Source organism: Mus musculus, chromosome 11 (genome assembly GCF_000001635.26).
Source record: "Mus musculus strain C57BL/6J chromosome 11, GRCm38.p6 C57BL/6J".
NCBI classification, from domain to species: domain Eukaryota; kingdom Metazoa; phylum Chordata; class Mammalia; order Rodentia; family Muridae; genus Mus; species Mus musculus.
The window spans coordinates 21087026-21102048 of record NC_000077.6 but is presented as its reverse complement, the minus strand read 5'-3'; the positions used below and the strand labels follow the sequence as shown (position 1 = coordinate 21102048).

The 15023-nt window shown below is 41.2% G+C and overlaps 1 protein-coding gene and 1 pseudogene across 3 annotated transcripts in view; both read right to left on the bottom strand.

Moving 5' to 3' along the window:
- Positions 1 to 10766, bottom strand: part of Peli1 (pellino 1) — a 59045-nt gene extending 48279 nt beyond the window's left edge. Inside the window, exon 1 of one of the 2 annotated variants that reach the window (XM_011243746.2) lies at positions 10371 to 10766. The gene's annotated coding sequence lies outside the window, so the exon portion shown is untranslated. The remainder of the gene's footprint in view (positions 1 to 10370) is intronic. The other variant, NM_023324.2, reaches the window with a different exon arrangement.
- On the bottom strand, positions 1433 to 3180 carry 2610024D14Rik (RIKEN cDNA 2610024D14 gene; annotated as a pseudogene). Its single transcript, NR_151470.1, has one exon. The product of NR_151470.1 is annotated as an RIKEN cDNA 2610024D14 gene (transcript).
- Positions 10767 to 15023: the final 4257 nt, after the last annotated feature.

The following is a 15023-nucleotide window of genomic DNA, read 5'->3' as shown; positions in this document are numbered from 1 at the left end:
TTCCACTTATGTGAAAAATAAAACTGAACTTAATTGAGCCTTCAAAAAAGCAATCCCAGTGATATGCAGAAAACTACAGTAAACGAGCAGGAAAAATCAAGGCCAATCACTTTGTATTTTATTCTTGTGGAAGGAAGGTATACACCTGTCATCACCTCTACAAGACCATTTTCTCCTGTCTTCTGCTTGAATATGGAAAATAGCTCAATGAAATCCAGACATTTCTCCCCTAAGGTCATGTGCAATTATTATAGTGCTAATTAAGTCTCCAATTGTATAATTTTGGAAAAGACTACCAATACCAAGAGTTGAAAATACCCTTTGAAATTCTACTTAGCTATGAATCCTGCTATCAAGCGTTGTTTTAACAACATAGAGTTCTACCTGAATGTAGTATTAATGCCTATTTGTTTCCTACACTAACCTAAAAATATCCCTCAGGTCAAATAGTTGTTTCAAGTCTAACTGACACACGGGGAAAAAACAAACAAAGACAAAGAAGTTAAAAACCCTATCAGGTAAGCAGAAACAGGAAACTGCCATATGTGTATCTTTACTTCTTGGCTCTTTCCTCTTTCAAGATTATTTTATCAGCACAACAATGGCGGACTGGGTGGAAGACCGTATGCAACAACAACAACAGGCACAACTAAAGCTGGCAAAGGAGCATAAAGGAAGCAAGTAGAGGAGCCAGGGAGGTAACTTAGCGGTTTAGAGCACTTGCTGCTCTTGTAGAGGACCTGTGTTCAGTTCCCAGGGCTTACAATATGGCTTATAACTGTCTACAACTCCAGAGGATTGGACACCCCTCTTCTGGCTTCTACATGGTGTGTGTGTGTGTGTGTGTGTGTGTGTGCAAGAGAGAGAGAGGGAGAGAGAGAGAGAGAGGGAGAGAGAGAGAGAGAAAGAAAATATACTTATAAAATAAATAAATCTTTTAAAAAATGAAGGACCGCCAGTGACAGAATTGGAAAGATGGAAGAGAGAGAAGCAGGGATGTGAAGTTAGGGCACCTTACACCACACAAGCAGAGAATGGCCATCTGGAATCTGCTGCTGTAAAAAGGTACAAAGCTTAAGTAAGTGACTGGACTTTAAGACATGCATTATGATTATGATTATGTATGTGCACAGTACATTGGGAGAGGGTGCATGGGTGGAGGCCAGAGGACAGCTCTGTGAAGTCAGCTCTCTCCTTTCAACTTTATGTGGGCTTCAAAGTCCAAATTAAGGTTTCCAGGCTTGCATAGCTAGCATCTTTATCAGCTGAACCATCTGGTCATCTCTAGACTGATTTTCAAATGTTCTTAATTACTACTAATCATTATTTCCAAAATTAAGTACAGGTTGTACTATGGTTACAGTGTTAAAGTGATATACTTTTTGCATAGCAATTGTTCTCCTTTAATGGAAACTATATTTTTCTATTTTTTACTTAGTCTATAAATTTATACATTAAATTTATACCTTATACTTAAGACAGTATCCATGTTCAAAAGCTTTTCCTGGCAGTTGTCTTGTAATAACCATTCCTTTTTGCTTTCTTGTCCTCTTTTGCTCTCTAGCAATTCTACTTCTTCAGTATATTATTTATTTCACAAAAAAAAATGAGAATGAAAATTGAATACTCTTGCCAAATCAAAAGACAAAAAAAATTTTCTTCTTTTTAAAAAAAGGCATTTCTAAACACATTTGTTATAAGACTTTTTTTAAACTGTCAAATTTTACAGGTAAATCAAAGGCAGCTTTTAAGACTTTCAGAATTAACAAAAAGCCCAAGAATTAAACATAGGCTGTTCTACATTTCATACTAGCAAAATAGTGTTTAAAATACATTAATACAGTTTAGTTCCTACATCCTGATAGTACATAAGGACTGAGCCTGAGTATTCATACACACATACACACCCCTAACAATTTATAGAAGACATTTTAAGACAGAGCTTTACTAATGTATTCTTAATACAGCTGGGCACGGTGGTACATGCCTTTAATTCCAGTATTCCAGAGGCAGAAGCAGGCAGACCTCTGACTTCGAGGCCAGTGTGTTTTATATAGTAAGTTCCAGGACTATATAGAGAGACCCTGTTTCAAGCAAACCAATCAACCAGCCAACAATGAACAAAAAGGCTAGTACTTTATTCAGATAGCAGTCTCATTATACATAGTCCAAGAACATTCAAATAAGAACTCAAATAAAATCAGATGTTAAAGATTTATCTTTAAACATCATAATGCCAATAATGCCACATTTGCCTATGATGTCTCTGATATAAAATCACATCCACACCTCAGTGGCCACCAAACCACTCAGCACAGCTTCCTTGACTGTAAGCTGTTTGAAGGTACCAGTTTCAGCACTTTGAACTATATGTTTTACTCTTTGAATATCTGGAAGTTGGGGAAAACCAGCTCAACCTTAGCATAGTGCCAAAATATGGCTAATTGAGGCTTCAAGTCAGGGCAGCGTTCATCAGCACTGAGCCCTTCTCAAAGTTATGAAGGAACGTAGCCATGGTCTAAAGTTTGTCTTCCTGAATCCATAAAGTATTCTTAGTACAGATGTGCATGTATAGTTTTAACGGCTAATACATAATTTATCATAAAATTAAAGTTCATAAATTCTGATTACTGCCATTAAATTCTAAAAATATGAATGAAAAGACAGTATTTCCCCCTTATTGGACATAAGTAGAAAAATGTAATTTTAAAATTTATTTATGTATTTATTTATTTATTATAAGTACACTGTAGGTATCTTCAGACACACAGAAGGCATCAGATCTCATTATATAAGGTTGTGAGCCACCATGTGGTTCCTGGGATTTGAACTCAGGACCTTTGGAGGAGCAGTCAGTGCTCTTAACTGCTGAGCCATCTCTCCAGCCCCGAAAAATGTAACTTTCATTAAAGCATCTAAATAAGTTTCATTTCTCTGTTTGGAAATATTAACTACAGTACAAAGTAGCATTGAGTTTTCAAAATTAACAATATCTACATATACACTGTTGTTGGATAAATTTCCTAAAACTCTCTAATGGTTAATTTCTTCGGAGTGTTTAAACATTTGGATAAGATTCACTTATTTCAACCTATGATTGAGAGGTCATAGGGTCCAGAAACCACAACTACTGTTCTGCTAAAATGATATAGTACTGAACTGCTCTCTAAATTCATATCTCTAAGCCCAGATTAGGGCAGCTCTCAGACCTCAATCAGCGAAGTTTCTTTTGTGCAGTGTATGGCAGTTAATGCAGAAATTCACAATTTGTCAAAGTACAAAGAGTGATCAGTGAAGTGATCAGCCAAAAATGAGACATCTACCCTACCTATCTCCTCCAGGCTCAAGGACCACTGCAGAAGAGAAGGCAGAAAGAATGAAAGAACTAGGAGCCAGGAAGCACGAGAATGAAACTATCTTCTGGACTTGACAGGACAGATGTGCTCATGAACTCACCACAGCTACAGCTTTCTGCACAAGATCAAGCCAGTCAACATTCCAACATGGAGGGGCCTAAACCCCTAGACCTGAAGGGTTACTGACAGTTGATGGCTTCTAGGACAGAGATGGTGAATTCTCTTTTAGAGTGTGGTCCCTGGTAGGTCAAGAAGGCTCCAGTAAATGGTATTGCACCCAGGAATAGATGGACAGCAAGTTGGACTGGACAAGCTATTATTATTTTTTAAGACACCAAGTTGGAGGTGGGATGAGGTGGATATGGGAGCAGTGAGAGTGAATAAACATTAAAAGATCTGATTTTCCTATAGCTCTAATAAAGATTTAACTCTATTAACTGATCTGAGAAATTAAGCACAAATCTACAATTTGTCAGACTCATCTGCACATGTGTACGTGTGATGGCCCGGTTGATGGAGATGTCTTCCTCAATTGTTTTCCTTACTTTTGAGATACAATCTCTTCAAGGACCTGGGGCTCACCATTTCAGCAAAGCCAGCCAGCCAGCCAGCCAGCCAGCGAGCTAGAGAGCCTCCCTTTCCACCTCTGCAGTGCTGGGGTACAGGTACATGCCACTAAGCTCTGCTTCTGTTACATGGGTGCCAGTGAGCCACTCAGGTCTTCAAGCTTACATCTGACTGAACCATATCCCAAGCCCCACACTCATCTCTTGACATTATACTTGTTAGTCTTCCAACTCCCCAACCCTGTGCCGCATCAACAAGAAAGTTCTACTAATTGGTCAGCATTAAAAGTACTGTTTGGTCTTAAATATATTAGATATATATGTGAAACTTGTATTTTTGAGTACTTAAGCATTAAGAAATATACATAGCATGTGCACCTATCTGTTTTAATATTTAGAACATAAATATCCAAACAAGTTTATTGCTTTTCACACAGTCACATTCAGAGTTATACCTCATTCCAAATAATGTAACTGCCCAGAACATTACTAAAGCTCCTTCCAGGATCAGGGGTGGATCTAGTTTTTAGAAATAGTAACTGCGCTGGGCAGTGGTGGCGCACGCCTTTAATCCCAGCACTTGGGAGGCAGAGGCAGGCGGATTTCTGAGTTCGTGGCCAGCCTGGTCACAGAGTGAGTTCCAGGACAGCCAGGGATACACAGAGAAAGAGAAAAGAAAAGAAAAGAAAAGAAAAGAAAAGAAAAGAAAAGAAAAGAAAAGAAAAGAAAAGAAATAGTAACTGCCTTCTCAGAGTAGATATTTTATGTTAGACTGGCTTTTAAGGCAATTAAAAAAATAACTTTTAAAACTAAACTGAGCAATTTTAATGTTGAATAGTTTTCATAATGGCTACTCTAAAGACAGTTTATTTTATATATGTGTGTGTGTATAGTACATAAGTATATATGTGCATGTACACACACACACAGAGGCACACAAAACAAGAATGGACAGCGAGCCCTATTCATTCATACCCCTTCTAGTCAATATGCTCTTTACCATTCTGACATTATCTCCTGATACTCTGTGGCTGTGTGTGCACAAATTACATTCTTCTCTAGGGTCTCCTTATCCAGGGCTGTTGACATGGTTAAAAGTACCTTGTATGAACTAGCCCTGTCTAGTAGGCTTCTACTACAACCTAAAACTGGTTGGTTACTACTGTACTAGTTATGCCACTATTGTAGCAGTAGGCACATCTTGCCTGGCAGATTAGAACTGTAGATCATATAGTTCACAGTTGCTTTAAGACCCCTGATAAACTTTTCTTCACTGGAAACCTCCATAGCTCCTTCTCGCACTGTGAAAGCTGGCCAGCAGGGGAAGCTTTGAGCTCAGTTCCAGCATGACTTACTTCCCTAGGTCCTGCAACCAAGGTAAAAAGTGATCTCAGTACTAGGGTTTTATCCAGTTCAGGTGGGTAACCAAGAGCAACTGGCTGAATTCTGTATTGCTTGGGGTTCCTCTGCACTGCAACTTTTATTCGTGACATAGTCTTCTGGGAAGAGCACTATCTGCTTCTGCAGGGTACTTCCCTAAATGGCCTTTCCTGATGTTCCTTTACCTTCCTTCTCCCATAATCCCTCTACTACTTCCTTCATGTTCTTGTACATATGTGTACAACATTTTTAAGTATTACACAAACGTACAAAGAGTTATGAAGTTTCTTGCATCTATATGTCTGACATCTATCCCAACCATTTTCAATCTAGGCCAATTACATACCATCAATGTTTTCCCCTTTTCAAATAACTTAAAACAAAAACTTCCAGACATCCTACTGGGTGTGTGCATCTGTCCTAGGAGGCCAGAGGTTGACATAAATTGGATGCCTTCCTCAAAGGCTCTCCGCCTCTGTCTTTTTGTTTGCTTGGTTTGGTTGGTTGGTTGGTTTGGTTGGTTTGGTTTTTGGTTCCACCTAATCTTTTTAGATAGGCTCTTTGATTCAGCTAGACTGGCTGGCTAGCAAGCTGCAGGAATCATCCTGTTTATACCTACCCAGTCCTGGAATGATAGGCAGGTGACACCATGCAGGCTTTTTATATGAATGCAAGGATCAAACTCAGGCTCTCATGCTTTTGCAAGAAGCACCCTACTGCCTATGCCATCTCCACAGCCCCTAAAATTTATATTTTATTAACTACCTCTACAAAGTAAAGGTTTCTATTATCATACCTTAAAAGAAAAACTGACAATTCCTCTTCATTAAACATCCAGAGTTTAAACTGTCATATTTTCCACAGATATCCTTTCACAGTTAACTTGCTCAAAGCACCATTCAACTCAAGTCCATATATTTGGTTGCTATCCCTCTTACGGCAATTTTAAAACTTAACAGTTTCTTATTACTCTTACTTTTTGCAGTATATGTTTGAAATATGCCTGGTTATTCCCTCTTAAAATGTGAAATACTTTAAAATTTTTAATTGTGGTGGTGCTGGGGTTTGAACCTGGGCCTCAAAGATGCTAGCAACTACTCAGTGTGCTCATTCATTTTCTTGTTTGACTCTTGTGATTGGAATGTGAGGTAACTGTGAGCACTTAGTGTGATATGTCAACAACTAGACCCTTCCCTAAACCCAATATTTACTGAAGAAATAGTTTGGTTTTGGTATCTAATTCTAATAGCAGTAAATGAAACCTAGAACCCCAGTTTTCTAAACTCAGGGTAACAGTAGCCACTACTAAGCAATCAGAATTTAGAACATATCATGGTATTTATTTGATATTTCTTGCTTTAATGCCCTCAGAAGTATACTTCTATTTCCAAAACAGAGTTGACCATACTTTGTATGTTGAAATTCAGCTGACATTTAGTATAATAAGTAAGAGTGTTTAAGTGTCTTTAAATATTTCTTTGCTTATTCTAGAAAGCTGGGTGGGATAGAGCAAATTGTGGCAAAAAAAAAAGTAGAAAATCATGGAAAACTACATATTTTTACAGTTACTCCCATCGCAAGAGGTTCATTATAAACTAAAAGCAAGAACAAATGCTTTGAAAGGGAACTAAATAGCACGTGTGCTGAATTAGAACTTTCACATTTAAGCATTAGTAACATTCTATTCTTCTGTAAATGGTATTTTGAAGTGTAATATTACAAGATACAAGAGTAAAGGTACACGAGCCTCGGCCAAGCCTGATGACCTGAATTCAATCCCTAGACCCACACAGTGGAAGAGGAGAACCAACTCCCACAACTGTTCTCTGGAATCTATCTGTAAGAAAAAGCTTCTGTAGGTGGGTAACAAACATGTATCTTGCTCACACACGAAAATAAGTAAAACGCAAAACTCTGTCTGAAGTGACATTTACTGTGACAAAATCACCACCACCACCACCACCACCATCATCACCATCATCATCTTTGATGATCTCCATCATCTAAAATATCCCATGTAACATTCTTGGGAGAAAAATGTTTTGAGAATCACGTGCAATTCATTTCTCCTCAGTCAGTCAATGGAGCCCCTTTTCTCTAAATTATTTCTGAAAGTGGCTACCTACTGCATCAAAAGATTCCAATCTTCCAGGCATGGAGCACTGCTGGGGAGGCTAGGGAGGAGGACCTTCATTTCAAGGCTAGGGTGGGAAATACTACAAGGCAAAATCTGATCTGAAAACAAAAACAACCTCTCAAACCAAACCAAACCAAACCTGTAAACTCCCCCCAGGAGATCTCATGCTTCTCCTTAGCACACATTCCTTGCACAAGAACAAAGATGACTTAGAATTTACTAAGTATAGCATGTTAGCCAGTATTTCCAAGCACGTATCTATTAAAACAGCATAGAAAACACTAATAGATAACTTGAAATCATATCCAGATCTCTGAGTGACCTGTATTTCTTGTTTTAAGATCCTACAAATTAGTGTAGGCCTAGGTGAGCTTTCCCTAGCAGAGGTGAGACTCTAACAATGACGTGTAAAAAGAAACTCTAGAGTGTAGTAAGAAACTCTAGAACAGCCCGAGTCATTTGAAAGAGTATCTTATATAGACTTTTCTATGACATATGAAGAAGGGCTCTGAGAAAGACGGCTACAAATCTATAAATTGAAAGACCGTGCTATGTGTAATTTATTGTCTGGGACTTCAACTAGAATTTTGTTCCTTATTTATAAATGTTTCCAGGAATATTTAATATTATACTTCCTAAAGTCTTTGTCAGTTGCCTTATCTATTACTTTTGAGCCTATCAATGGGTTTTTCAATCTGCTTTACATTTCTCTGTGAACAGAAAAACTGTTCACAAAGCAGAATTCTATAGCCCTTTACACCTATCTACTGGGCAACCACAGTGGAGCACATTCTAAATCAAGGGACTTAACTGACATTTTGACAAGTAAAACAGAAGCAGAAACTAAGGCAAATAGGAACCCTCTGAGGCTTCCCTCTGAAAACTGCCTCAATAGCTCTGTTTCCTGCCCTGTAATGTTCAGCCATTTGTTTTAAAGCATCCTAAAGAACTCAGGAAGGCAGCAAACCCAGACTTCACTAACTTCTGCCTCTGGACTCTTGGAATCGGACAGGACAAAAGCACTGTTGTTAGTGGGTTCCTTAAAAGTACAAATGGTCCTGGTAGAGCTGGCTGGTAAGTACTATCAGAAAAGGTCAATACAAGGTTACTTAAATGCTAATTTTAAGGAACACACAAATAACCGCCAAGTCTCCAACTAAGGTGGTTTCCAGTTTACACTAAAAACCTAGGTGGTTAAGATTCCTTAAATTTATCAGATGAAACACTATAACCATATAAGCAATCTTCTATACATTTAAGTGTTCCATTTTCAAATTGCTCAACAGATCTCTTAACAAACTTCAGAAAGGGGATAGGTTGGGGAACAGAAGAAAAAATATCTAAAGTCTCACTTTCGTTTTCTGACACACCTACTAGATTTAAAATCTGGGGGCATTACAAAATTAAATTAAGTGTGTAAATGAAAATAATGCTATTACAGTTCTAAATCTCATACAACTTAGGAAAAGAACTTGTAGAAATAACACTTGATTTAAAGTTTTCACACCTTCCATTTGATACCAAAAGTGTTTAAAAGATTAATTGCCCTCAGAGTATTTACTACAGATGTTAACTGTGAAAAAAAAAAAAAAAAGAAAGAAAGAAACCCAAAGAAATTATATGCTATATTTAGACAATAAGGAGAATGTTTCAAGTATGTGTATTTGAATACTCTGGGGAAATATGTTGTTACCTGTGAAAATGCATCATAAACCGAAACAAGAAATTGAGGAACTGCACCCTGTTCACAATTCAAAAACTTTAAATTCACACGACTAGGCAAACTCGGTTAATGTGGAGAAAAGACATTGTGCTATCTGACACAAAAGATCACCTGCTACGAAGACAAAGTAACACTCTACTACCCGAAAGTAAAGAGCCTTTGAATCAAAACAGACAACCTTTGATACACAAAAGCTTCAATTCTCGGTTTAATAAAGCGTCCTGTGGATGAGATGCTCAATATTTGTTGATGGAAGAGTGCTGGGGCTAAAACCAACGAGCATATTGTGAGTAGTGACTAAACATGTTAAATGTAGGTTAAGTAAAAACTATCCCCTCCCTCATCATTGTTGTCTGACTTTGTAAGAGATCTGCACATATAAACATAATATATGGCGAAGTGAGTTGATGACTTACAGTATCTTCACCACTCGGAACATTTTTCAGAAAGTCCTTTGAGGTTTTAAGATTCAAATACTATTTAAAAAGAATTATTGTTTCAACTACCTAACAATTACCTAGACTTCTTCCAGACTTCATTTAACCTGTAAGTAAAATGAGCATCTTTAACTTTTCCACAGGGCATTTGGAGAATGAGTTATTACTCATAAACGCTTTCGGAGCCTCAGACACCAGCGCGGTACATCAAGCGTATCCATCAATTTGAGGGCTTTCTGGACCTCAGTTTACCCACGTACGGAAACGGGCTTGGCAAGGGCCGGGAGGTGAAATTAATTAGTGTTTTTAAAATGCTCTGAGATTCCCAAGATGAAAGGAAACGTAGAGGCACGCAGAGATGATGACAATAATCATAACAATAAAAAGAATGACTAACTTGGAATTCTGTGTTACGTAAGGAAGCTGAGAAGTTATCAGATTCACACAAACAAAAGAAAAGCCCACCGCCCCTTTGTTCCCCTTCCACTTCGCCGGCCTGCAGCCTGGCCGCGGGAGCGAGAACCGGGCCGCCGAGCTGGGGCTCCCCTCCGCCGCGCACCCGCTCCAGCCGTGGGGGAGGGCGTTCCGGGCAGCTCCTCACAAAGGCGCTTCCTCCCTCCGCGCGGGATGCGGCGCCGCAAACTCTGCTCCCCGCCGCCTCCCCGCGGGCGGGCGGGCGCGCAGGCCGCCGCGCCGCCACCGGCAAAGGCTCGGAGGAAGTTCCGCGCCGCCGGCCCTCGCGCCCCCGTTCGCCGCCCGCGCCGCACTCACCGGACGACTGCTGGTGGCCGGAACGCCAGCTCGGCCCGCCGCACGGACACCCGGGGCGCGGGGGCGGCGCGAGCACCGGTTGAACGCAGGCACCAGCGGAGCCCGCCGCCTTCCCGCCAGCCGCCGAGCCCCGCGAGGCCGAGTGGAACGCAGAGCCGAGCGCGGACTAGAGAGGGAGGCTCGGGCCCGCTTTGTGGTGAGCTCCCCGGGCTGCAGGCAGATCCGGTGGCGCCGCACGGCCGCTGCTGCCGCTGCTGCTGTTGTCGCTGCCGCTGCTGCTGCTGTTGCTGGCGCTGGAGAAGGCGGCGGCGGCGCCCCCGACGGTCCCTCCGCCTCGAACCGCCTTTGGGTCACTGACACACACTGGGAAGGAGGGACCGGGACTAGCGGGAGGGCGGGGCATAAGGGTAAGGGGCAGGGCCACATCGCGAGGCGGTGCCGAGAGGGCTCTTGGGAACTGTAGTTCTCTTTACCGAGAGAGAAAAAAAAAAGTATCTGTTGTGGAGGAGCCTACTGCTGGCTCTGCGCTGTGCACGCGCAAGGGGGTTGGGGCGGGGACTGTTGCCATAGTCACCCATTCACTAAGCCTGAAGGTTCTGGACTGTAGTTGACTAAACAAGGCTGGTCTTGTGTCTTTGGTGCCATTGGGTTCCTGCCCACAGCCAGTCCCTCCTGCTTCACCCCACCCCCAACCACTTCCAAGTGCCCAGTGAAATCTAACTTCCTCTTGACATGGCAGTCTCCTTGGTTGTTTAGATTTCTTCTGCAAATCATAAATACCCCCTTCCTTTGCCTCCTTCAAGAGAATTACCCAAGGTACTAAAAATCTACTTGTTCTTAGTGTTTTAACAATTAGGTTATAAAACTGTAGGGAGCGTGACCATTAACAGAATTCTGTAATTTCTTTGTTCGGTTAGTTACATTTAATTCCAACCCAAGTTCAGCATTAACAGCATTGTTGGATCATTGTACTGCAATTTGTTCATCTGAAAATCTATAGTTCTTCAAACATCCAGATTCCATAAATATATATTCAAAAGATAAGTAGAGAGAGTTCAGAACTGTTCAATGTATGTATTAGCCGATTCAAGTTTCTCACTATCAAATTACAACATACGGCACCTTGAAACATGGTATGGGTATGTTGTGCTCAGCTAAGTCTTACACCCTTTCTAAATGACCAGGTATGCATGTATGGTGGTGTGAGAAAACACAGTACTGGCTCTCCAGAAGGTTTACAGGTAATTTGCCTCAGTTTCCCTTAATAGAGTACCTAGAACCTGGAAGAAAAAACATTAATGCCAAGGAATCAGACATCTATTTCAAGATGGGAAACTAAGGATTTTCAAATAGTCTTAGGATCAAAAACCCTGGATGCCCACAGACCACATAATTATTTGATCAATGAAGAAATAAGTAATTTAAGAAACAAGTACACGGGAGACAGAGAATGGCTCAGCAGGGCTCAGCAGTTAAGAGCACTGGTCACGCTTCCAAAGGACCTGGCTTCTTTTCCAGCACCAATGTGGACACTCACAGCCTCCTGTAACTTCAGGGAATCCAACACCATCTTCTGGCCTCATTGGCCCATAGACATATATGCAGGCAAGACACCTGTATTTAAAATATTTAATGTAGATATTTAAATAAAATACTAAAAAACAAGTAAAGGTATTTACTATGTGCCAGGCACTTTATTGGGCCTCAAAAATAGAGCTGTAAAGATATAAAAGAGACATACTTTGTATTCATTGTCCCCTCTCTCTGCCAAGGAAGAGACAGATAAATGGACTCAGTGTGATCTATGCTGTCATAGGAAAATTCAGACTACCTCAGACTCAGGCAGGGTCAGGAAGTGCTTCAAAGATCATTTGAATGTGGGCTGACTCACGGCTTCCACGTTTGTGTATTTTATTGGCAAAGGTGGAAGAGAGCAGTGAAGGAGCAGGGAGCTCGAGGACACAGAGGCTAATGGCACATTTGCTGGCGGTGGCAGAAGCACACTGGGGAGAGAGGCATGAGGAAACTTCAAGAAAATGAAGGAGACAGCTAAGCCCATGAAGGGTGGGGGTAATATGCTAAAGAATGTCATCTTTTTTTTATTTCTTCTGGAAGCAGTATTCAAACATGAGTTTTTGATAAGATATATTTGAGAAGCTTAATGGACCCTGATCAGGGTAAATGCGCATTCATATAAAAACTACCACAGGACTTATGAGATGGGTCAGTGGGGTTGAGTGCTCACTCTTAAGCCTAACAGCCTGAATGCCAAAAATTGTAAATATGTAAGATCCCCCTTCATCAAAAACATTTTAAAGATAATTTAAGGCAAAAACAACAATGTTGAGGTTTGATCTTGCTCTCTATTGTAATGCTAAATGTGGGCCCCCAAGACTTGGAGTCTGTACATAGACTTGTGACCCTACCCCCAAGTTATTTCTGATCAGTAAATAAAGATGCCAACAGCCAATAGCTGGGCAGAAGAGACATAAGTGGAGTTTAGGCTTCTCAGGCTTGGAGTCCTAGGAGACAGGGAGGAGAGGAGTGCAGGAGGAGGGAGGAGAAGCCACCATGGGTTAAGTGAGCCATAAAAGTGCAACCCTGGGGGCTGTCCAGTGGGAGTTAAGAGCATCCCAGATGAAACATAGTAAATATTAAGTAATAATTTGTATTTATCTATAAGAAAGTAGATTCTAATAGCATAGAAGGTAGATAGCTGCCCAGTTCTTGTGCTGTTTACGGCTTATTATAAATATAAATGTAGGGGTTGTTCTGATGCTCTGATCAGGAATCTTCATGGGAACCTGAAGGTCCTGTCCCCAGTTGGTTCTTGATTGATCAGTAAAGATGCGAGCTGCCAATGAGCTCGGAGGAATAGGCAGGACTTGCAGTCTGCCCCTCTCCCCCAGCCTCTACCCCCCACTCCACACAGGCAAACTAGCAGATCAAGGAGAGAAAAGATTTGCCATGCTTCAGATGGGGAAAAAAACATCAGCCATGTCAGATCTCAGGCAGAGTGGCCATCAGCTTCTTCCCCAATTAGGCCTGGGGTAGCAGGTGGGATATTAGAAACATAATCAAGCTGAGGGCAGATTTAGGACGCTGAACAAGGAGAGGATAAACGGGCAACAAAGTAAAGGGCAGAATTAGAGGTACTGAGCTGGGAGTGAAGAGAAGGGTGTAAAAGCTGAAGAAGGCTTAGGAGAGCCTGGCCACTGAGCTAAAGCATATCAAAGATGAGCTAGTGTGTGTGTGTGTGTGTGTGTGTGTGTGTGTGTGTGTGTCTGTCTGTCTGTCTGTCTGTCTGTGTCTCTGTGTGTGTGTCTGTGTTTGTGTGTGTCTGTGTGTGTCTATGTGTGTATCTGTGTGTGTATGTGTCTGCGTGTGTCTCTCTGTGTGTGTGTCTCTCTGTGTGTCTCTGTGTGTGTCTGTGTTTGTGTGTGTGTGTTTATGTGTGTGTGTGTCTGTGTGTATGTGTCTGTGACTCTGTGTGTGTGTGTGTGTTTATGTGTGTGTGTCTGTGTGTATGTGTCTGTGACTCTGTGTGTATGTGTGTGTATGTGTGTCTTTCATCCATGGATCTGAGGGGACCTGGGTGTGGCTGATAGTATGGTCTGCCTGGAGCCTAAAGTGGGGTAATAAAAACTACATACTACATGTAAAGGTTGTGTGTGTGTTTCATATGAGAACTAAATGATAAAGGTGAGGTAGAAATCCTGGGTCAGAATTGATATTTTCTACAACACAACAACACTGTATAAGACCATAACTTGTGCAAAAGTAAAATGTTTTGCAACAAATAACTCAAAGGACTGAAGGAGGAAAGGGACTCATATTGTTTAGACTGAGTTGTGGTAAGTTAGAAGAGTGGATTCTGAAATATGGAATAGCTGTCAGAAGTAAAACAAACATGGACACACAGTAGTGAAGATAAAATGAAAATCTCAACCTAAAACAAGCAAACTGTGGATGGAGAAGCAGAAACATGGAAGTTATGTCCCTAATGATCATGGGGCTGACACACCTGCTCTGGACTCTGCCTCCTGCTTTAAGATTCCGAGGAAAACAAATTTCTATCCTGTTTAAAGGCAGTTCTAGTTCTACACAACTCAATCTAAGCAGAGTGACTACACGCCGACAGCAGTTTCATGAGATAGAATATGTTCCTTAGATTCAGGTGTACCCAAGCATTGCACTGAATCTGGCCGCTCCACCAGCAACTTCATCCTCACTCTGAGGCTCATACATTTGGTGATAAGCTCATCTCCTAGATAAACATCACTATTTATTTCTATGTTTTCTTTTTCCTTTCTTTCTTCCTTCCTTACTATTATTCTGTATGTGCGTAGGTGTGGATACCAAGGGGCAACTTTGTGAAATTGATTCTGCCTTCCACCTTTCCATGGGTTCTGAGAGTCCCGTGCAGTCAGAGCTCCTGTCCTTGCTGAGCTGTTCCTCTGGCTCCTTTTGATTTTTTGTTTTGTTTTAACAGAGTGCCTTTCCAGGTGTCTTACACTTGTCTCAGAAACACTGTATATCCCAGGCTGGCCTCAAACTTGATATCCTCTTGCTTCTGCCTGAATACTGGTATTGCAGGCATGTGCCACAATGTTCAACTCTAACCCTGGTTTCTCCTGAGGGATAAAATGCATG